This window comes from Amphiprion ocellaris, chromosome 15, assembly GCF_022539595.1.
Source record: "Amphiprion ocellaris isolate individual 3 ecotype Okinawa chromosome 15, ASM2253959v1, whole genome shotgun sequence".
Lineage (NCBI taxonomy): Eukaryota > Metazoa > Chordata > Actinopteri > Pomacentridae > Amphiprion > Amphiprion ocellaris.
In genome coordinates, this window is record NC_072780.1 from 28,787,184 (window position 1) to 28,812,507 (window position 25,324).

At 40.1% G+C, this 25,324-nt stretch overlaps 1 protein-coding gene across 2 annotated transcripts in view; it reads left to right on the forward strand.

Moving 5' to 3' along the window:
- pvrl2l (PVR cell adhesion molecule related 2 like) overlaps positions 1-25,324 on the forward strand; it is a 497,519-nt gene that overhangs the window by 157,853 nt on the left and 314,342 nt on the right. The window lies entirely within an intron of this gene.

The window sequence follows — 25,324 nt, forward strand, 5'->3', positions numbered from 1 at the left end:
TTAACTTTTGCACTGAAGTTGTGACTCTTGAAAATCTCCTCAACTCTAAAACTACGCCCTTGTTTACTTTTGTTAACATTTATTCAGCAATTGCCTGTTAACACCAATGCACACCTGAAGGTAAATGGTGCATATCAATGAAAGGAACGTCTGATCATGCAGTAAATACATCCCAAAATCCATAGAGTTCATACTGGTTTTTAAGAAAGACGTGAACAGAAACTTGAAGTTGCTTCCAAACTTTTGGCCTGTCGTGTATTTTGTTTATGTGGGTTATGTCGGCATAAAAATGTTGACTTTTTTTGTAAATAGTGTGGTGTGGTATAAAATTGCATGCAAATTCTAACTATTTATGTGTCATATTTATGTGCTAACCACCTATCATAAATGTAGCGCAAAAAACAAACACATCCCTGCATGTATTTTTATCTAGAGTGCATAAAACACGGATTGCAGCTCCCAAAAGAGTTTCTTTGCGCTGCAGCTCGTCTCTTTCTTCTCCGAGTCCTTGTTCTTGGGTGGCAGCTGGACACCGGTGGCAGGTGAAGCGACCGGCTGCCTTCCAGAGCATCTCGACGAGGGAGCGCAGCAGTAATTGCTCTGAAATGAATACTGTGTGGAGCAGCTCTGCAGCCCCTAGCAACAGAGAGAGGCAGGCCGGCTGGTAAATAAAGCAGAACTCCAGTCCGGAGCTTCTGCTGCTTTTACCTCACTCTGCTCCTGTCTCTCTCACTTCCATTTAAATTCCAATTTAAAGGCTTTCAGGATTTATTGAGAGTTCATTTTATGTTCTCCGGCTCTCTGATATCATGAACCCGTTGTCTCTTGTTCGACTCTCTCCTACTTTCCCTCCCTCTGCAGCCTTCCTTCCTTCCTTCCCTCCTCGCATATGTTTCTTGTCCTCCTCCTCCTCCTCCCTCAGGTCAGCAGCACGCAGTCGAGATGCTGCTTGTCAATAATTTAATAAGGAGCGCGCCCTCCCCTCTTAACCAGGGCTGTGAATTATTAACCTGCGCGTCCGTTTGAACTGTTGGTGCGCCAACCTCACCTCACCTCGTGTCCTACCTTCCGCCTATCTTTTCGGCCGTTGTGTTTGCGTGCGAAGTGTGATATAATAATTGCCTGTCAGAAGATGATGGAGCATGCCAGCCAGCACAAATCGGTGCTTTCTGCAGCCCGTGTTTGGATTGTTTTCAGTGTGTATGCGGAGGTAGATAGCTGGGGAATACACGCTATGCATGTTTTATAAGGGCCTGTCTGCGCTGCCTCGTAAACGAGATGCAGTCTTCATCTGTCTTGTCTCGAGTGTGCGAGCAAGAGTGTGTGTGCTGCTGCCGGAAGTCACCTGTGCATGTTTGGGTGCAGCCATGTTCGTGGATGCAACAGAGTTTAAGCGAGCATTGGTTATTAATGTTGATGTGTGAACACGCAACTGGGTTCCTCGGTGAGTGTGTCTGTGTGTTGGTGTTGTGCTGCTTACTGTAGCAGAAGCGTGGGAGTGTGTGTAAGTTCCTGCGCTCGAGGCCAGAGGCTACATCTCAATGAAAGGTGCAGCATTCATCAGCGGGCAGAGCTGAGCTGAGCCGAGAGACGAGAAGCCTTCGACAGAGCTCAGCCGGCCAGATGGATGTTGTTCACGGTTGCCAAAAGGGATGCAATGTTTTTATTTATTTATGTGTTTAATTGGGGGGTGAGAGCGTTCAGCTACATGTTAATGCTGCAGCTGCACTTGCAGGATGAATGCAAATCCCGACTTGTGCACATCCGAGCCGCTAATTTGTCCGGTTACTTTGGCTGAAGTTAGGCTTTTTTGCCGTGTAAATCAAATCAACACAGGAGGCTTCGCTCGAACACAACAAAGAAACTCGCCCAATGACTCGTTCGCATCCTGCACGGCCAACTTACGGTGAATTTTAATTGGCTGCATCTATAGAAATTCACAGAGGTGCTGCCGAGAGAAAGAGGCTTATTAGCTCCTCACCTTTCCAAGTGAGGCAGTCGTGTGTTCCGGAGTCGACATGATGCAGCAAACTGATCTCTGCTCGCCTTTGAAGCTTTTACTGACTGTTAATAAGGACGGAAACTGAGTAAAGTTCTTAGTTATTAATTGAACACTTGGGTCGCTTTATAATGACCCCTGAAGTTGTGAGATGGCGCTCATGTAATGTCAGCAGTGAATTAATGTGCATAATGTGCACCGCTGTCACTTTAAACAAACACATTAAAAGTCTACAGAGTTGTCCATTTGCTGAAGAATGAGGTGCCAGCATGCGCAGGGATGTGTTAGCTTGTTAGCTTTTCCTTTGAGGTCCTTAGACTTTGTTGTGGAAGCTAATTAGTGCTATGTTTTAGCACTCTAGGAGACGTGACAAGTTGAACGTGGAGGTAGGCGGTGGGCATCCTTCCCTCGCTCCTGGGTGAGTTATCACACCCATCAAAGATGTTAATTCTATATTTTGTGGAGAACTTGAAAGGAATACAGTGATTTGCTTGTCTTGTTAAATGTGGACAAATTGCCCAGAGAGCTCCAACCTGCTCTCCATCCTTTGATGTGCTCGCTGTTATTTTAAAGCTCAGAATATTGCCGTAATCATCGGCTGAGGTTGTAAAGATTGGACGCTATTAGCGTCCCCAGTTTCTCAAGAGAAGCTGCAGCGACTGTGAGAAAATGGACCCGAGACACTGAGATCCTTCAGTTCTTCAGCAAGACAGTGAGCTTTGTTTTTGTTTCAAGTCGGCCGCTTTTAGATGGTTCTTGTGGACGCATTTATAAATCAAGGGTTGATGCTAGATGGTTAATGGACTGCACTCATGATAGTGCATTAGCAGAGGAGCTGACACTGAGACATGAGGACAGAAGGAGTCGTCGCCACTAACCCGGCAGTTACCCCACATACATCAGACGTTTAAATTCTCCAGCAGAAAATAATTCATCTCAGCCGCAGTCAGAAGGCGTGTTATCTTTTTAAAAATAGCCACGAAATCATTTATCAGAAACGGAAACTGCCAAAACAGACACAGATTTTCAACTTGGAGACAATACATAAACTACTCATCTGTGGCATCAGTAAGCATATTGATATTTCATCATCAAAATCCCTCGATTCTACATGTTTCATTAAATATTAGCCAAAAATAAACCATTTGCTCCAATGAGATTCTCTAAAAAACTAAAAATTCTGTGTGACTCAACGCAACTGTGAAGCCATTAATCACTCAGCTGCGACCAACATTCAAAAAGACAAAAACAGACAACATTCTAAGGACTTTCTGGCTGAACTGCAGGCTGTGTACACAGAGTAGTCAGAAGCCAAGTATGGAAGCACATTTAAAAATAAAAGTAGCAATTAATATCAATAGTTTAAAGTTTCCAGTTTTGCAACACGAGTTGGCAAAAAACTAAATAAATCAAGGTTTCACATTCTCCACTAACCCTGCAGCTACCCCACAAACATCAGAGAAAAGGAAGAACGCATTTAAATTCTCCAGTAGAAAATAATTCATCTCAGCTGCAGTCAGAAGCTTCTCAAAGTGTTGATTTCCCCTCTGAATCCCCAAACCTACAGGCGAGTGGAAAAGGCATGTTATGTTTTTTAAAAACAGCAAAAAATGACAGCATTTATCAGAACCAGAAACTGCAAAAACAGAAACAATCATCAGATTTTCAACTTGCAGATGATCTATGAACTACTCATCTGTGGCAGCGGTCAGAATCAAAATCAACCGATTCCATGCATCTGAATTAAAAATTTGTCATCATTAAATCATGTCCTCTAAATTCTGTAAAAAAAAAAAAAAAAACAATTCTATGTGACTTGGCACAACTGTGAAGTTATTAGTCACGTACCTGTGACCAACACTGAAAAAGACAAAAACTGACAAATATTCAAGGCCTTTTCGACTGAAGTGCAGGCTGTGTACACAGAGCACATCTGCGCCAAATATAAAAGCAAATTAAAAATGAATTTATTAAAATGTCTATAGTATGTAGTCACCATTTTTCCAGTATTGTAACACCTTAGGGCACTTGGAACATTACATTCATGTTGATTTCATTGTTTTGACATTTTAGTATAATACATAATCAAAGAAATTCACCTTTTAGTATTTTCTTTTATTTATAGCATTATGACTGTCACACTGCACAGAAGACATTTCTCAGTTCTCTCCATTTCTAATCATGGTTGTTCTGTTTCCATACAGGTGCAGGACTTTATATTGCAGTGAAAAATTAGCCCCCAGTGATTAAAAATGTGTCAGAAACGCAGATAGTTCAGTTGATTAAAAGGGAAGTTACAAATTAGACCAGACACTTTGATTTTTCCATCCTGTCATTTGGTTTTACACTACTGTCAGTAACATTTAACACTTCCAGCTCATGCGTCATCTAAAGGTGTCACTATTTTAGTATTTCTGTTGAAACGAGACTCTCCTGTGAGTGTGGTGTGATGATTTGGTCGGACTGGCGGAAGTAATGATGTGTAATTACGCCAAATTAATCCATGAGTTAATCATACTACAAGTAATTGTAACCCTCTTCCCACTGTTTTTTCATTTCACTAAACCTTCCAAGCAAACATTAGTCAGACGGCAACACTTTGTCCGCCGCCAAAAATCATCATAGTAGTGCCTCAAAAATTCGAATATCAGTCCAGTCAGTGCCTCTCTTACAAATCAGGCAATATTGATCTTACTATTGTGCACAAACAAGCCTAGTATTACTCCTTGCCTGCTTTTTTTAAACAGAGAAGCCACATTTATTCCAGTTATGTCAGTATATTTACACTTGTGTTTTGCATGTTTCCAGTATAAACCTATGGTAACTGCTTCTTCTATACAATGGCTGTTTTATTTTGAAATCACAAAAGGATGACACAAAAATGGACGGCGGCACAACTTTCATTTCTGAACTATTTTTCTACCATAACGGGGCGTCTTTATTGAGTGTTAAAGTAAGGGTCACTCATTGTAAAGATGGGTTTATTAAAGACCAGCTGTACTTTTTGTTGTTGTTGTTCATTATTTGCAGCCTTTATTTGAATACCTTCTTTGGAAATTTACAGTATTGTGCAAAAAAAAAAAAGAGGCCTGGACTGAAATTTCTCATACAAAGCAGATTATTACACTTGAACAATGGGTTTTTTTTTCAATGAAAATAATATTAAATGAATGATAAATCCAGTGTAGACATTGTTAATGTGGTAAATGACTATTCTAGCAGGAAACAGCTGATTTTTAATGGAATATCTCCATAGAGGTACAGAGGAACATTTCCAGCAACCATCACTCCTGTGTTCTAATGCTACATTGTGTTAGCTAATGGTGTTGAAAGACTAATTGATGATTAGAAAACCCTTGTGCAGTTATGTTAGCACATGAATAAAAGTGTGAGTTTTCATGGAGAACATGAAATTGGCCGGGTGACCCCAAACCTTTGAATGATAGTGTAAGTACTTACATATTGTGTCTTTCCCAGCATGCATCTGCAGCTACACTTCTTCTTGTGTGTGTTTGTCACGTCTTGCGGAGCTAACAACACAATACCCCGTTGTGTTTCTATCACCTTAAACGTCACCAACCTGGACCTACTTTAAAACTGAATGATTTAAGTGTGACTGTGCCACGAGATGTGGGTTCCTCCTGCATAAGAAATGCACAAAGCGTATTGTACTGCAACCTACATGTGGCCACACATGTATGTCACATTGATTTGCACACGCGTGCCTACACTCACGCATGCTTTACGTTTTATCATGCTCAAATCCCTACATGATGGTATTCCCTCCCTCTCCCTCCTTCCTTCTCTCTTTCTATTACCAGATTTCTGTTTTGCCCTTCCACTGGTCCGCACACACATGCATATGAGAATAATACTCGGAATTTATTTTTACGCACCAGCATACACTTCATTTTCCATCTGTCACACAAAAACCCGTTAAATCTCTATTTAATTTTCTCAGTATGCTGCTTTTATATAGCTTAGGAACGCAACCAATCACATGCACGCACGGACACGAGCGACGGCGGGCCTCAAAGGAGACAAATGCTGAGAATGAAGTGGCATAAAGGTAGAGATAAAAAATAAAATAAAAAAATGGAGAGGGGGAGAGAAAGAGGGAGACGGAGCCAGACGGCGAGGAAGCAGCTCGGAGTGACACGGAAAAAAAGAATGACACAATAAAAAGGCATGAAAGACGTAAAACTGAAAGGAGGAAAGAGACAGTGAGGAAGTGCAAAAACAAGAGTGAGTAAGAGGGAAAGAAAGTGACAGTTGTGAGAGAGGAAGGATTCAAAGAGACTCGGGGACAGACAGATGAAATGAGAGCGACAGTCAGGAATGAAAGGAAGAGATAGAAATAGTTAAAATGGAATAAAAAGCTGTGACAGTGACAGATTGTAGAACAGGGTGAAGGAGCCGTGAACGAAGGGGGAAAGACAACCGTATTATAAATAAATATACGTCTAAACATCTGACTGTATATAAATAGCAGCATGATATGAAATAAGACTTTACTTCCTCTGATAGTTTTGCATATAGCAGCTGATTAACTGCAGATTATTTACGTTGCTGTTGACCATTTCCAAGTTTTTAGACTGAAACCCTGCTTTTTTTTTTTTACAAAGAAAACTCTGGGTTTTGATAGTGTTTATTTTATTGAATTTTTTTTGTGAAAGTCTTTCAGTTTGAAGGCAGGAGGAGACGATAGAAGCGTAAAACCAGGATTGTGTTCAAGATCATCCACTCATTCCCCACTTCTGATCTATTTCAGCTATATAGCGAACTATGTAGGGAGCTCCTCTGCAAAAATAACATTTTAAGACACTATTCGAGTCTCAGCGCTAATAATTTCATCAACGCTGTCGCTCAATTAAAGCATATCAGATCGATGGCAGTGAAACTACCAGCATGTATATGATAAATTCATATTATACAAACTGTAGTTTCCAAAATTTAGAGTTTTTTCTCTGTGTTGTGCTCTGCTTCCATTGAGCATATCAATACATATTATGTTTGTAAATTTGAATATTGTCGTGCCACAACTCATTGATTTGTCTCTTGCCTGTTTTAACAAGCTACACTTACAGAAAAGATATATTCCATAGAAAATATGTCTTAACACTATAAAATAGTCATCAGAAATCTTTGGAAATGCCACAAATCCTCAATTCTTTCTCTTATCTGCCTGCCATTCTACTTCAATGCAATGCATGATTGGACATTTTGTTTTTTAGTGACCACTGGCTGTACACCACTTTTCATGGTGCATTGTGGGATATTTTGTCTGTACCATATAGGGTGTAACGATTGCAACTTACAACAAAAAGCACTACAAAATGACAAATATATAATAAATGCTGCACTATATAGTAGTGACTGATTGTGGACACAACACAGGGGTGTGTAGGTCAATTATTATTGTTAGATTTATGTTTTACTTTCAATTTAAATAAACACTCTTGCAATAGTATCTACTTGGTTAAGTTTAGGCACCAAAATTTCTTGGCTAGGTTTGGGAAGATCTCACAGTTTGGGTTAAATATATCACGTCAGTCCTGCCTCACAGAATGTCTAATTGGTTGGTTTGAAAGAATCGACAGTTATGCAGTGAAATAAAGGGCGATGATATGTTTGATTTGTACCAAACAAATGGAATCTAGCAGAAAACATGTTTCCTATTAACTGAGAATGCAGTTCAGTTGTATAGGAACATAGTGTTTAGATTTGGCCATGCTTGGAGGATGTGAAAAGGTCAAACTAGTTGCTGTTTTAATAAAGAATAAAGTCATGACTGGGGAAAACTGAAGTCTGTAAAGTATCTTGCTGCACTTTGCACTGAATTGATATCTTGCATTTGTATTCTTTGATATCCTTTTCTGCATGTATTTATATCTTTTTTATGTGTACATTGTGGGATTCTCAGAAACAGCATTTCGATTTTTCTGTATGTTCTGCGCATTTAGAGATATTGATAATAAAGTTAACTTTGACATCTTAGCTCCATCAGATGTTTGGACACAGTAAAACTTTGCTAGAGTGCACATGAGCTACTGTACATCCAACAAACTGCATTGAGTCCAACCTGCTGCAGCTGTCAGGCTGATAAATGCGCTGCTTAGTGATTCTTACAAACCACTGCTGCCTTTATGCGTCGGTTAAAGTGGTGCCAGTTCGTCAGTCAGACCAAGGTCTCTTTTAGGACGAGGTCGTTACAGTAATAGCTGCGATGCTTGTGCAACATCCGACTCTCGGTGCTCCATCAGCGGTGAATCATAACGTAATGGCTCCAGGGCGCCGCAGGTTAACGTCCCAGATGTTAAAGAGCTGACCGTGAACTGGAGAACTCCTCATTTCCTGTCATCTCTCTGCTGCAGCTGTCGGATAAAGATGTAAAAATACTCATGAAATGATTTGTAAAAGAGAAAAAATTAATTATCATGAAAGAGAGTTCTCGGTTTTCCCATGCGCTGCTGCTGCTGCTGTTGAATTTTAACATTTTCTTTTTTCTGCCTGTTGAAGCCTTAATTAAAGGCCACCGTGAGCACGAGGGATGCTCGGCCTCAATCTGCACTGTGAGTCCACTAATACAGTTTCTCATCAATTAACATAATGACCGGAGACTTCTGCTGCTTATTTTACAAAGTCTGTGAGTGCAATGACAAGACCTTGAGTTGGGACTTTTCTTTGGTTTGATGTGTTGATTGGTATGGTGTTGGTATGTGATGATGTTGATTCATCAGCATAAATACAGATATTGGTAGGAAAGAAGCTGACTGATTATTATTGTGGTTATATGACGTTTTTCAAAGATAAAAACCTCATTAAAGACTGATCTGAGATGATGTCCTCAGAAACTAATCTATTTGGTGGTTTATTAAAAAAATGTGGGTTTTTTTGGTGCACAAGTTTAAGTGAGTGCCAGATTAGCTGTTTATCAGGCAGGACAAGACAACTTTTTGATACTTAATACTGCACTGGTTTCATCACTGGACAAACTGTCAGTTATTTTCCTGATTAAGTGATGAGTTGTTGGATGTATAAAAAGTCAGAAAACGGGGATTTCTTTCGTCCAAAACACAAAGGGGAAAGAAACCAGAAAATGTTCCAATATAAGAAGCTAAAATCAGAGAATTTGTCATTTTTTACTTAAATAAATCACTTGGAATGGTTGGCGAATAATTTAATAGTTGACTAATCATTTAATTGTAGCTTGAGCTGCATCTATTATCCCAACCAGTTAAAGCTGTTTTATCGGATTTGAAACTTAAGAATGTGTATCTGGACAGTTATTTATATATTTTCCTTCATACATGTAGGATTCTAGCATTTCTTTAGTTTGAGCTTATTTATTCTAGGCTACTTTTTGGGGGGACTTTGTAGCCTATACAGTTGTAGATACACAAGTGGGATGAACAAAATTCAATTGCCTGCGTGTTGCAAAGAATTGGGAAATAGTTTGACGTTCCAATCTCAGGATGCATGTTTTACACTGTTAAGCAAAACGCGAAACTAGACGAACACGAAGAATCCGCTGACAGTGAAGCTACAGTAAAAAACCAGTGCAGAATTTCAGCAACACCAGCAGCGTTTCACAGCTCTGAAAGGAATTTACGGGCCACACAGATCAAAACCCACAGGTTTCTTAGACAAGTGCCTTCCTGAAGCAGCCGACTGACACTGACACTGACACTGTTCCTTCTCTCCGTGACACGAGAGCACATGTGGTCGATTGGTCTTCGGAGAAAGCTAAAAACAATGAGAGGCCTGAGAGCGACGGGATACGAGCGAGGCAGCGGATCAGAGGACGGCTGACTCAAGGCGAGCGGCAGATGAAAGCCGGGGAAAAGTGGCGTGGAGGGCAAGAGATGAAGAGGAACACCCAAAATGATGGAGATGAAAGAGAAGGAGGGCGAGGGAGGCAGCAGCTGAGGGACAATGGGTGTCTGAGAGAGGAGCTGAGCGGGAGGCTGACCTTGAGGAAAAGTGGGCGAAGGAGGGGAAAACGGAGACAAAGGGAGAAAAGAGGGAAAGAAACAGCAGGGAACTAAAGAGGAGAGGCGGAGTCGAGAGAGTTGGAATAGCCTGAGGGAAGGTGAAAAAGGAGGCATATAGGGACAAAGTGTTTCTTCAGTATTATCAGTTTGGAAAGAATCCAGAATGATATTTTCTGTATTGCTGATCGGTGAATGTCTCTACAATGAGCTTTCAACGCCTCAGAGGTTCTGGAAACTTGGCTAAAAACTTCTTAACTTCGAACTCACCTCTCCAAAAAGCATCAGATACAGTTTATTAATGGTTTTTAGTGTTTATTAATTACAAAACTGCCTGGATCCACTGCTCTGGGAATGATTTTAACCATGATCTTCAATACTGGCTGCAAAGATGTGCTTGTTGTTAAGGTGGAAATCCATTTTTATTGTGCTTTGTAGTTGTGAAGATATGAAAAAAGTGGTCCCAGGGAGAGTTTTCTTCCTGAAGGGGGCGGGAACAATAGTAGCTCATTGATTTAAGAGCAAAACAGCCCATTTGGAACCAAACTGTCTACATTTACTTGTCTGGGAAAGATTTTAACCAAGATTTTTCAGTCTGAATGCAGAGATGTGCTTGTATTTAAAGTGGATATCCATTTTTGTTGTGTTTTATGGTGGTTAAGATATGAAAACAGTGGACACAGAGAGAGTTTTCTTCCTGAAAGGGAAGGGAGCAGCAGCAGATTATTGGTTTTTGAGCAAAACAGTCTACATCCACCTCTCCGAAATTATTTCAACTATGATTTTCAAACCTGGCTGCAGAGATTTGGTCCTCATAAAAATCTATTTTTATAGTTGTTTGTGGTTGATAAGAAATGAATGCAGGGGTTACAGAGAGAGTTTTCTTCCTGAAAGGGTACATCCGCTGGTTTGGGAATAATTTCCACCATGATCTTCAAACATGACTGCAGAGATTTGCTTTCATTAGAGGTGAAATTTCATTTTACCCGTGTTTTGTGGTTCTTAAGATATAAAAACAGTGGATGCAGAGAGAGCTTTCTTCCTGAAGTGGGCAGAAACAATTGCAGTGCACTGATTTTCAAAGCAGAACAGTTCTAAAAACAAAATTCAAACAGATGTGGTGAATTGAACCATCTTTATAGTATTTTGAGCTGAACAACTGAAAGACGCACCATGGGGACGTGTGAGGTTGTGATTAACTTTCTGAAAAGGGCCACAATATGGGACCTTTAAGTCATAAAGCATTGAATTTTCTTGTAATACCATTTTTTTATTTAGCAGCACAAATGAAATTCCTACCACCGCTGTTTTTGTTGTGGAGGCCGAAGTCTCAGGGGTAAACAGACTCTAAGAAAATGAACAAAGTTTGGTCCCAAGTAGAAGTACAAAATAATCTGCCCTTTTATTCCTCCCAGTGCGATTCTGGACTGTGCATTTACTGTAAGAGTTGCGAAATAAAGCATTTCTATGTCAAGTCCCATTTCCAAGGAAAACATAAATGGGGCAGCAGCTTCACCGCCTACTACAGCGGTTTCGCTCGTCTACCCTGAGGCTGATAAGACGGTCAAACTGGAAGCAGAATGTGGCGACATATTGTGGGAGTCAAGAGGCCAGCAGACAGATAATAAAGACAATGTGCGGTGTGTTGTGCAAGTGAAGGAGGGGTGTAGCGGCAAAAAATAAATGCAGTATAACAGCAAGATGTGGAGAGTTGACTGGGAACACGAGACAGATGACTTTCTGCTTTCTTTTCTGGCTGTATCTTAGTTTTAAGCCTATAAACAGCTTGTTTGTGTTGAAAATGTTGGTATTTGTTGCCTTTAATAGTTGTTAGTGTCCAGGACATGAATGATTCAAGAGTTTCTTTACTGACAGTTAATTAAAAATAATTTTTCAGGGCTGTTAGCATAAAAATGTCTCAGTTGAATTAGCCTTGGATTTTCAGGTAACCTTAGCTGAGTCTTTTTTAAGCTACTACTCTGAAGATGCTCTGAAATTTGGTAAAGAAAAATGTCACTTTGCCAGAAGCAGTGTGGCTGTACGGATGGAAATGACTGTGTTGGTTTCCCTCCAAATACTGGAATGCTAATAAATTTGCATTCATAGCCGTCAGACAATGAATCGAAATGACTTCATCGATTCTCTGACTTTTCCTGTTGTGCCACCACCAGGACAAAGTTTTCACAGTGCAGACTTTCTAATTAGGCTCAACTTTTTGTTCAGACATTCCTGGTTCCCAGAGGATGAACCCTGCTGACTCTGAGTTTTCATCTTATGCCACCTTGATGTTAGCATTTGCATATTTAAATGAAGTATCTCAACAATAATGGGGTGGATTGCTATGAAATGTGTCGCAGACATTCATGCCACCCTGACGATTGTCCTTCCGTCCATTAGCTAAACCTGTTTTATTATTATCCCCCTTCTTGCTATGAGGTAACAGCATTAACCTCTGTAGCACTGTGATGCCCTCTGAAGACTGTATCTAAATTTTGGCAGTTTGATGACTTTTATTAAAACCACCAGGGTGGAATTGTAATTCATCATCAGTACTTGAGTTTATTTGCAAATAACTGCAAAACCTAAACATTTCCATTAGCCTCATCTGTAGCTATTTCTGCTAATTAGTACTTCACCTCACTGTCATTCTGCTATAGAACCAAGAAAAAATGCTCTGGCTTGTTTGACATCTCTGGTTATTATTTACTAATTGCCCAGTTCTTATTTGATTTTTATTTTTCTGCCTGCTTACACACCATCTACACAGTTTTTAGCTTTAGTATATACATTCTGTACATATTTATCCCATCAAAGTTTTTTTTAAAAAAATATCTCTATATACCCTGTGTACTCTGTTCTTGTCTTTTATGTCTGTATATTCTCTATGTTTAAAATGCTGCTGGTTTCTTGAATTTCCCTCGGGCTCAGTAAAGTACCTACCTACCAGTTGTTGTAGCCAAGGTTAAGCGAAAGATGCGGCTTCGATTTTTCTTCAAAATAGCAACAGCTGAAGTTATTTGGTGGAATATTTGCACACTAGGAGTCGTGTACTGCCTTTAAAATAGATAATCCAGCATAAAAAAACTAGGAGAGCTGCCAGACTATTACTTTAAGTTTCATCTTCTTCGTCTTAGTTGCAACCTGGCGCTTGTTGTTCTTGTTTCCTGTGGCGAACAAAACTGCACAGAGCGAAAGGATGGGAGAATACCGACTGAGATTATCTGAAAACTACATCCAGTGGGTCAGACTAGGGTCAGATTAGGAATCCACCAACCATACTGATCTAAATCGTGTCAGAATCAGAGAGCTTTGTTGTCACTGCGCCACCGTTTCTACACTCTTCCATGCATCTGCACCCACATTCACTATATCGTAAAGGTTAAAAACACAATTAGAGCAGGAACTGTGTGAAATATTGCACATAACATCCACAGTTATTGCACCGTTATGATTGCACTTAGAAACATCACAGGTCCGTGGCAGCCTCTCATGCAAATGCTTGAATTTCAATGTGATGGTACCTGAATGAACGAGAGGCAGCGCGATGTTCTGGAGAAGAGAGAAATGTACAGTATGAGGGAGGGAGCGAGGGAGGGAGGGGAAGGCGAGAGTGACATGAAACAGGAGGCAGGAGGGCAGCGGATGACAAGAAAGCCAGATAAAGGGAGTAAAAGAGGGAGACGGGGCGGGGGGAGGGGAGGGAGTCAATCAAAGGGCAGGAGGATGGAGGAGGATGGAGGAGGATGGAGGAGGATGGAGGAGGATGGAGGAGGATGGAGGAGGAGGTGGCTGACGGCTCGAGTTGAGGAGATCAGTCTGCTTAGTGTCTGTCAGTCGGACAGGAGAGAGACTGGAAACAGCTGGGGGCTCTCACTGCATGTGTGTGTGTGTGTGTGTTACTGCCAACTGCCAACACTGGCTGCACTGTGTGTGTGTCTGTGTGTGTTTACACTAGAGAGAGGCAGTGACGGGGAGGGGGGCATGGCAAGGACAGCCAGAGATCAAAGACACACCCACATACATGTGCACCGGCCTGCATCGACGGCCCTGATTGGTCAGGTTCCTCGATACCTACGGCGATAATAGATTCGGAGAGGTCACACATACACAAGTACACACACACACACACATATATAGATATATAGAGATAAATATACATCTATACCACCTGCAGACGCCCAGTCACTGCAGTTCTCACACTCTTAATAGCAGAGCTGTCATCACTGCACCAAGGCAGACAGAAGAGGAGGCCGAGTGAGAGCAGATTCTGGGCTGTGAATTCATTTGTAGCAGCCGGAGACGAACAGGAATCCTGGCTATGAATTGAATCGCGGCAGAGATTGTGTCCTGTGTAATTTCAGCCCATAATGCCCCCGGTACACAGTGTTCTGCCCTCCCTCCCTCCCTCCCTCCAGGCCCCGCATCCATTCCGTCTCATTTCTCTTCATTTTCCGAACACAAAGAGCGCCGACTCCTCTCTTCCCGCCTCGCTCTCCACGCATTTGCATTTCCAACACCTCCCATATTCTCAGCGTTGCACCGCTTTGCTCTCATCTGTCTCGCTCCTGTACTCCCCGTTTTGTTGTCTCGCTCTTGTGTAAAGGTGTTTTCTGTCGCGTTCTCTTCACCTCTGTTGTGTTCGCCTCTGTTCTGCATGCCACTGTACTTTTACACTATGTTCTCTTTGTTCTCTTCTGCACTGGGGCTCACTTTTTTCTCCTGTCTGTAAATGTTTCTGTCTGTACTTTGGGTTATTCGAGGTCACCTAATGTTTCCCAAGAGGCTCCGCTGTGGCTCCATCAGCTTGTGCAATATTGGAGCAACAAGTTCCCTTCGCAAAAAAAATGTCTATTTTTTCCTTTTTTGTGCTGAACTCAGGATAAAAGCTGAGGAATTCACACAATCCCGCTTGCCGTGTCTTGTAATGAATATATTACACTCGCTTGTGATTTTTTTTCTACATGTCCATACATCAGGGTCAGAAGATTGTGAGAAGCTGGAGACAGTTAATTAGCCGGTAATAAGTGCATTGGTTTGATAAAAGCCGTCAAGAGAAACAGCAGATTCTTTGTTTTCCCTTCACTCTCAGAAGGAGTTTTAAGGACGAAAGCAATAACTTTGAAATGGAAAATAAGTCATTTTGCACTGTAAGACCTTGGCTTTTGATTATTATTGATTGCTATGACGCAAGCTTTGTAGGAACACTCAGAGGAATAAATTGTAAATAGTTTTTTACTAAGCCCATGGCCAGTCAGTCCGATATTGAACACCCAGAATATATGAGCCTGGTGAATATACTACTATTTATTGTACAGATTTTCCTAGTTTTGCTACATTTGCAGTCTAGTCAACTCAAAAAGTATTAATTGACATGTTCATTGTAAAAAAACCAAACAAAAAAGGGTCAAAATTGTAAGTAATGCCCACATCAAAATTTGTATCTTCACAAATGATAATTTTTTCTTTGACTGTGACTGTAAAAGTTTAACTATTTTTTTTACCGTATCTAAATCAGTAGAAAAAAAATTGAATAAAAACTTTCTTTTACAGATATTTGGTTATTATTTGCGAAAAAGTACAGAAAGGAATGGAAAAATTGTAAATATTATTAATATATTTTTTAAACTGTTGTTATACAGATTTTCCTTGTTTTGTTAAATTACAGTTAATATCCAATGAAATCCAAAGGGTATATATATATATATATATATATATATATATATATATATATATATATATATATATATATATATATATATATATATATATATATATACAAATTAGTAAAATAATATAATTGTTTTTATAGACAGAGTTTGAAAGGAACATTTTTACATTAAATATTTTAAAATCGTAAATAATATTTTAAATGTTATTTTACAGATTTTACAGAAAGTAAAAAAAAACACAAAGCTGTAAATGATATGCTAATTAAAAATCTGTATTTTTATTAATAGCAATAGTTTACAATAATAATAGTTCTTTGACAGTGTGTGGCTACAAAATTACACAGTTTTACTGCATTAAAATACACTTAAAATGTCATTATTTTGGAGTTATTTTACTCTCTATTTTTCTTCTTCAGTTTTTGGACATTAAAGTATTCCACCACTTTTTAACATATTTTTTTCTGTCACCCTTGCTGCCAGATTATTTCATTTTTAAAGTCACATCTGGCCTAACCTCTGCTCCTCTGGCTTCTTTATCTATTTGCAGTCTCTCTCTCAGTGTTTTGCTGAACAATGATCCTGAGACTCCACGGTGGTTTCTGTCAGGGTTCCAACTGCAGAGCAATTACAGCTCCCATTAAAATGTACTGAAACCATCATGACTTGGTTTCATCTGTATTCATAAAAAAGACATTTTTCTTTTCCTCTTTTTTTGTTTTTGAAGACCTTATTTTGCATCATTTTGCTCGTCTCTTTCCAGCTGTAACTGCTGGTAACTAAAGCCTTCTCGGCTTGTTCCTGGGCCTGTCTTTATGTTGTGCCATATTGTGCCATTTAGCCTGGGAAGGACACAATCTTCAAAATGCCATAAATCATAATGAACATAATCCTTCTCAACGGATTAATTCACAGAAATTCCCATCACTTATGGGTAATGGTATTCATTAAAAGCTGCTGAAACATTATTTATTCAACAGTGTTTTCAAGAAAAAAACCCTCCCATCCTTATCTGGATATTTCAAGAGAGGAATATTGCCGAGAAAGACTCTGTTCCAAAGCTGGATGTTTTGTTATTAGCAATGTTACAGAGAGAAAAAAAATCACTGTAAAAAAATAATAAAAAATCAGCCATTAAATTCTGAATTGCGGAGGCTGAACTTTACAAATGTGCAACAGCATTTTGTGTCAGAGAGGCTTAATGCTCTATTTGGGACTCAGAGAATTATTATATGAGTAATGAATCCATTAGTTGATAATACCTGTCAGATAATTGCTTCAATACCTGGGCACGGCTTCAGAGATAGGGAGGCTCTTGCCTGTAGCATGTGAATTGAAAGCCTTGTGTTTGAGTGCTAGGACAACTGACTGAGTGGGTAATGAGGATTCATGTGAGGAGACGGACCTGTGGGGATGAATGGGCTGTTTTCACCACGATCAGCTGCTTTATTAGTGATTATGTCTGGTTCCCAGCCCAACAACATTCCTGCCTTTGAGGGAGCTGATCTTTCGAGGTGTGTTCATAGGACAAGAAATGGGCTAGAAATGCTTTTAACTTCTATCAGTAGATGTATTACTGGAGAAGCTTGTAAGAAAAACAGAATAAAGGTCATAGATTGTATAGAAAGACAACAAACACTTCATGATGTGACCTGGAGTTTAGGTGCTTTGGCAGGTTGCAGTTTGATAAAACTTTTCATCTTTTGTATGGAATGGATGGATGGATGGATGGATGGATGGATGGATGGATGGATGGATGGATGGATGGATGGATGGGAGGATGGATGGATGGATGGATGGATGGATGGATGGATGATGGATGGATGGATGGATGGATGGATGGATGGATGGATGGGAGGATAAATGGATGAATAGATGGATCGATGGATGGATGGGAGGATAAATGGATGAATAGATGGATCGATGGATGGATGGGAGGATGGATGGATGGATGGATGGGAGGATGGATGGATGGATGGATGGATGGATGGGAGGATGGATGGATGGATGGATGGATGGATGGATGGATGGATGGATGGATGGATGGATGGATGGGAGGATAAATGGATGAATAGATGGATCGATGGATGGATGGGAGGATAAATGAATGGATTGATGAATTGGATGTATTAAGGTATCCAATTTTCCATACTTATTGAATTACACACAATATCTAGTAAAATCAAAAAAGGAACAAAAAATTTTTACGTATGTTGACTGTAAAAACAAAAAACAAAAAACACGCCAAAAGTAAAAACAATGTTCACATCAAGAATGAGTATATTTCGAAATAGTAACTTGCTCTTTAACAGTGTGATCATAAAAATACACAATTTTACTGCATTTAAATCAGCTATAAAAATGCCATTATACACACACACACACACACACACACACACACACACACACACACACATATATATATATATATATATATATATGTACACTATAGTATTCCATTGTTTTTAACATATTTTTTTTTACATATTTTTTTTACATATTTTTTTAATCCTTGTTGCCTGATTTCCACATTTTTTTATGAACATTTATTTCTTCTAGTGTAGAGCCTGAGACACATCTGGCCTAACCTCTGCTCCACTAGTTTCTCTATCTCAGTGAAATCTCTCCCTCAGTGTTTTGCCGATAAATGATCCTGTGGTTTACTTTCCATATTCTAAAGCACCACAGTGTTATTTTCTTTATTTGGGGTCAATTATGAACACATATATTAATGATAACGTGTAAATATTCATCATTTTTTTCCATTGTTGGGGATTCCCAAGCCTCATTTTAATCACTAATTTTATTTTCTGCTTGTTTTGTGGACATCTCAGGCCTGTCCTTCCTCCCTCGCATCAGATCTGTGTCTCTGTCAGGAGCACAACTGTGAACATTGGTATTCGTCTCCTGATCTTCTCCTTATTAATTTGTGTTCAGCTTTGTAATCCGGTTATTTGCCACACTTCTCGTTCTGGCAGAAAACATCAGTAATTAGGGCTCAGTGCTTGGCTGGCCACATTACTCTCTTCTTAGTGTTTTACTGAAGAGTGCTTGTTAAAATGGACTCGCGTCGCTTTGAAATGAAATGAGCCAAATCCACCCCCATTGTTGAAATCCACCCGTCTATCTGGCTGATTCACGGCCTCAGCCAGCCCAGGACTGATGAGTCAGGAGTGGAGTTTCTTTTTTTTCTTTTCTTTTTTTTTTTTTTTTTTTAAGAAAAATTAAATGAAAAAGCAAATCTAATCTGTGAAACCTGATAAAACGTGCTTTACAGTTTGTGATAAATTTGTTTTGCTTTTAAATTGTTTCCAGCTTCTTGGCTACCTCTTGTAATTGATAATGAAAGTTTCCTCTGCTGCATATTTATGGATTCAGTGGGCAGTTGCATGGATTATTTTGGGCTGTTTTCAAGCTGGAAAGCCTGAGATAAATCAATTTTAAAAGCCACCTGCTTTAGTTCTGAATTTCCATTGAAATACATGCTAGTTGGTGGATTATACTCAGGCCAGACTGACACATGGACTACTAATATATGGAGAAGGATTTTAATTATGTCCTGTGAAATATGCAGAGTAGAGATAAGCAGGGGAACATTAAACTCTAACATCGTAATGGCAGCTTGTGAATGCGAGACTGGCAGGTGTCACGCACAAAACAAGACGTGCACATCAGTGAAGCCTTTGTGCAATGAAACCTTTTAGTGTGCCAGACAAGAGTTAAAAAGCGGGTCGTGCAACAGAAGTGGAGGCACTTGCATGTATAAGCAATCACAAATGGGCTGCTAACGGGGATGCTAAACGCAGCAGATTATAGTGTAGGCGGACATAACAGCAGAGAGACTGGCACTGCGCATACCTGGACAGCATCCTCACAGCCGGAGCCTGGCGAGCGGTCAAAGAGAGGGCGTAACAAAAAACGGGGCTCAGAAAATGGATCCTGGTGATTGCTGGTTGATAAGTGTGAGGACACCTGTGCTGGGAGAAGCCTGGCAAAAAATGAAAAACCACAAATGAGCAGAGTCGCATGCCCATATCCATAATCACACTGAACCAATTACAAGACTAATCCATTTACTTGATTGACAGGAAAAGTAATCCTGATTATTGAATTCATCCATTTAGCTGAAATATCACTCTGTGCTATTGGCGTCTCCATGTAAGGACTTTTATATCCTTTTACCCTTTTATATCACTGCTATCATCATCTATGTCATTCTTTGGGTTTTTATCAGGCAATAAAATCCACCTGTTATCATCGCTGGTCATTCCCATACATAGAAAGCCTATGAAAAGTATGCATGTTTTCCCCTTTTATTGCTTTTCAACATTATATCATGATCAATTTAATTAGGCTCCTTTGACAAGAATTTACAAAAATACTCTTTCATGTCCAAATGAAAACAGATTTCTACAATATCAGTTATGTAAATCCACCTACAACAGGTCGTCCTTAAAAACTGAGTGATCGACCATGAAAGAGACTAGCGAGGAAGGCCACCAAGACACCTATGATTCCTTCTGAGGGAATTACAAGCATGCATACTACAAGTGTTGCCTGTTCTTCATCAGTCAAAGTTTTATAGGAAAGAGATAAAGAGAAAGCCGCTGTTGAATAAAGCTCATATTAAATGTCTACGACCCAAAGGCATGTAGGAGACTCAAAACTCAACTGGAAGTAGATTATTTAGTCTCATGGCACTAAAACTTGGGTTCTGTGCCATCAAATTTGGTACTATGTTTAGCTGAAAGCAAACACTACACACTATTACAAACACACCACCCTCACTGTAAAGCATGGTGATAGCAGCACCATATTGTGAAGCATGGTGGTGGCAGCATCATGATGTAAAGCTTGGTGGTCTCAGCATCATATTGTAAAGCGTGGTGGTGTCAGCATCATATTGTAAAGCATGGTGGTGGCAGCATCATGGTCTAAAGCATGGTGGTGGCAGCATCATATTGTAAAGCATGGTGGTGGCAGCATCATGGTCTAAAGCATGGTGGTGGCAGCATCATATTGTAAAGCGTGGTGGTGTCAGCATCATATTGTAAAGCATGGTGGTGGCAGCATCATGATGTAAAGCATGGTGGTGGCAGCATCATGATGTAAAGCATGGTGGTGGCAGCATCATGGTCTAAAGCATGGTGGTGGCAGCATCATATTGTAAAGCATGGTGGTGGCAGCGTCATGATGTAAAGCATGGTGGTGGCAGCATCATGATGTGAAGCATGGTGGTGGCAGCATCATAAAGTGAAGCATGGTGGTGGTAGCATCATGGTCTGAAGCATGGTGGTGGTAGCATCATATTGTAAAGCATGGTGGTGGCAGCATCATGATCTGAAGCATGGTGGTGGTAGCATCATATTGTAAAGCATGGTGGTGGCAGCATCATGATCTGAAGCATGGTGGTGTCAGCATCATGATGTGGCGATGCTTCTCACAAGCCACAGTGAAAAATAAAAAATACAAAGGGAAAACTTTCAAGAGGGGAAGTACTAGCACTGTATGGCCGATAGGAACCTCCTCCACCTTCTAGAAGGCTCAGTAGGTGTGTTATTAGTGTTATTATCCAATCCGATCATTGACAAACACAAAGTTAGACCAAAAATAAAGACAACCTCTTTCATGTTAAGTCTCCAGTGAAGTCAGCAGAATGGAAACATACCAACATGTGGTAACTATCGAGACAGGATATATTTAAACCCAAACCATGAACCTTTTCAAATCAAATAAAAGGCCTTTTTTGTCATTGTATAACAGTGCATACGACAACACTTTAAAGAATAAAACTGAAGCAAGAATATATCAGTATAATTTTTATTTTTATTTTTTTATCCCTTATTAATAAATATAAAATATAAGATATTTAGTGGAAGTGTAGTGGCAAGCATTTGCAGTATTTACAGTGGCTAACCAGTTATTGCATGAATTAAGATATTTATGGCACAAATTTTGTTATTTGCATAGTTTTAACTCAGTGTGTGATGAGTGATTGTGTTCAGAGCGCTGATGGCTCTAGGGAAAAAGCTGTCTCTGAGTTTGTTTGTCCAGGTTTTGTGAGACCTGTAGCACTGGCCAGAGGGCAACAGATTCAACAGGTGGTGGCCGTGGTGAGATAAGTCTCTGACAATGTTTGTGGCCCTACTGAGGTGAGCTGGCAATGTCATGGAGGGAGAGCAGAGAGCAGCCGGTGATTCTGGGTAGTGTTTATTACTCTCTGCAGAGCTCTCCTGTCTGCTGCTGTGCACCCAGCGTACCACACTGTGATGCAGTACGCCAGGATGCTCTCCACGGTGGCTTTGTAGAAGGACACAAGCAGCTTCTCCTCCAGGTTGTTTCTCCTGAGCTCTCTGGAGTCACCTCTGGGTCTTCTTCACCACTGCTGTGGCGTTAGCTGTCCAGGAGAGGTTGTTGGTGATGTGGATACCCAGAAATTTGAAGGACTGTACCCCTCTGATGGTCACTGGGGCTGGGTCCATGCTGCATTTGCAGAAGTCCAGGATGAGTTCTGTTGTTTTACTGGTGTTCAGTGTGACGTTGTTCACTGAACACCACGCTGACAGCTTTTGTACCTCATCTCTGTAGGTAAACTCTAAACTTGCTAAACCTAACAAAGTAGTTTGTGAACTTAGCCGATCACAAACTGAAAATGGAAGTTTACAGTGTATTAAAAATGATGAGTGAAAGTAAACATCTGAACAATAAAGAATTGAACTAATCCTTTTGTTTGAGACAGGACTCAAACTCAGGCCTACAGGGTGAAAGTTTGCTGACTTACACCTCCACATACTGGCTGTTGCTCATGTTTATAATTGCAAACGCACTGCTCTACCGGCATTAGATGAGGTGATAATGGATCTCCATTAAACTCCTCCACTAAGAGGTGGGGAATGGCCCTACTGGCCTAAATGAATGTGAATGATCTGCAGTGATAACAGCCATTTAATGGGCTGACAACATCCGAAACTGGTGCATGCAAGATATCATCTTGGACACTGGGAAATTGCATTGGTATTTTCAGATATTTTTGGGGGGATTTCATAGATGCTACACTGAAAATGCTGAAAACAGTTGCGGCATTGCACTCATATGTCTTTTTTTTTTTTAAAGCTAATGATGGCTAAAGATTCTAGAAGTATATTTAGAAATGGGTGATGCATCATTTAATGACTTTACAGATTATAACGCAAGTTAAAGGTCACGTTCCCACTGTGCTGCAGTCTATAGTACAGAGTGAAATTGAAGAACAGAAGTGTGACTGATGGCATGTAGTCAAGCAAGTTGTCTTTCACTGGAGGATTTTCTTGGCACACCTTCCGGAGTTTCTGGTTCCCCCGACAAGTAGGGAAAAAAAGACGAGCTGTTTAAGGACACAGCAGGATTGACTGGATGTCATTTGTTGGGATAATCATCTGCAGTGTTTCTGAATCAGGCCTTTAGTTTGACTTCTGGTTTCCAATGTCAGTCTGCTTCAAACTTAGGAGGTCAGTTCCTCTTGTTGCTGTCAAATCACATCAATCTGCCATTTCCAGTCATTTCTAGAGCTGCGCATAGACGCCAAGGACAGAACATTTGATGGTCTGTGGGCAGTTTAAAGGCAAATATTTTAGTTGTTTCAAAGGTTTTTGGAAGGGCCTGGATATCATGCATTTTATATATATATATATATATATATATATATATATATATATATATATATATATATATATACATATATATAGTTTTTCTGAATGCTCCTTTTCCAATTACACGCTCATTGTGCCCCCCTGCCTTTGCTCGTTCTTTCCACCAGTATTGGACAACCATCTCATTTGTTCGGAGCTACATCTCTTATATCTTGATCCTCTTCTCCTCTTTCTTTTTTTTGAATAATTCCTTTTGATGAATTCCTCGCTGGCCTTTGATCTTTGCAGCAGAATGCGAGTGGATCGAGCATCGGAAACACATCAGATAGAAGAAGGCAAACTCTTCAATGGAGCTGTGAGGAGAGCCGCTGAGCCTTGATCAACAAGGCAGGGGCATGAAAAGAAACGGCCGCACTTGAAAAGAGGCTCGGAACAAAAGCCATTGACACGGCTGCTGTCGACTCTTTTGTTTTGTCAAGATATGACAGAGATGTACCATTTAATGTGGCGCACCATATGGACTGCGTCACACTCGGCTTTCTTCCAACTTCAACCTTTTGTCCTCCCTGAAAAGGAGTACAGTCAATTCCCTTCAAGTGTATTCTCTGGTAAATTGCTGTGCCTATTTTCTCTTGAATATGTGTTTTCCTTCACTGCCTTTCAAAGTGCATGGTTGTGTTTGTTTGTGTGAGCTTAGATCACGAGCCGCAAAGGTGGGTTTTGAAAACGGTGACGTGAGATATTGAATCGACCACCACTGTTGATGCTCTTGTTATTCAGTGTGTAAAAGTAACCTGCAGTGAAGAGGCTTTGGTCTGTAGATTATTCACTTTGGCTTGTCTCTTGGTACAATATACTGGAAGAACACCTGAAAAACAAACCTATGTAAACACACAGAGATGAACTTCTTTCTGAGCTCATGTTCGGTTTTAACGCCATTGTGCATCCACATTTATGCACTCCCATACATTCAACACCAACCATAGAAAGAATATCTCTTGTTGCTTCAGTAAAAAATAACTTGATTTCTCTTTTATGTTCTTGAAGACGTTTTATCTCCCATCTAAAGGATTTCTTAACTTCAGAACTAAAGTAGCCTGTTAGGTGAAGGATGAAACGTCTTCAAGAACATAAAAAAGAAGTTCAGTTCATTTTTACTGAAGCTTCTAGGATTACCATGACCTGGATGGTTGAGAATCTTCACAAACTTCTCCTGTTCACTTTCCCCAGACATGTCCAGCTTCTTTCCCACAAGACAGGAGCACAAAGTTAGCTGGATTTCTATGTTAATGTGTAAATGTGACCTGCAGTGAAGAGACTGTTCTGTAGATTACACACTTTAGCTTGTCTCTTAGTGCAATATGCTGAAACAAACTTATACAAACACACCAAGTTGAACTTCTGTTTTGACATCAGTTTATCCAGTTAAAACTTGCAGAGCTTGAGTGTTCTGTTTTAGCACCATCCTGCATCCACATTTATAGAGTCCCATACATTTACCATCAGCCATAATACTGGTTGAATGCTTTCCTCAAGGACTGCACTTGTTGAAGAAATAAATAATGTGTTGTTGCGAGGAGCTTCAGTGAGGAATAACTGGATTTCTCTTTAAAGTTCTTGAAGATGTTTTAGCTCTCATCCAAGAGGCTTCTTAATGTTCGAACCGAAGTAGCCTCTGAGGTGATGAAACATCTTCAAGAACCTACAAGTCCAGCTCCTTTTTACTGAAGCTTCTAGGATTGGAATAAACTGGATGGTTGAGAATCGACACAAACATCTCTTGTTCACTTTTCCTAGACACTTTTAGCTTGTCTAGAAGTTTCTTTCTTGTGAGACGGGACAACAAAGTCAGCTAGATTTCTGTGTTAATGTGTAAACATAACCTGCAGTGAACAGGCTTTGGTCTGTAGATTATATACTTCAGCTTATCTCTTGGTGCAATATGCTGGAAGAACACCTGAAAAATAAACCTATGCAAACACACAGAGCTGAAATTATATCTTTAGCATCGGTTTATCCAGGAAAGACTTGCTGAGCTCA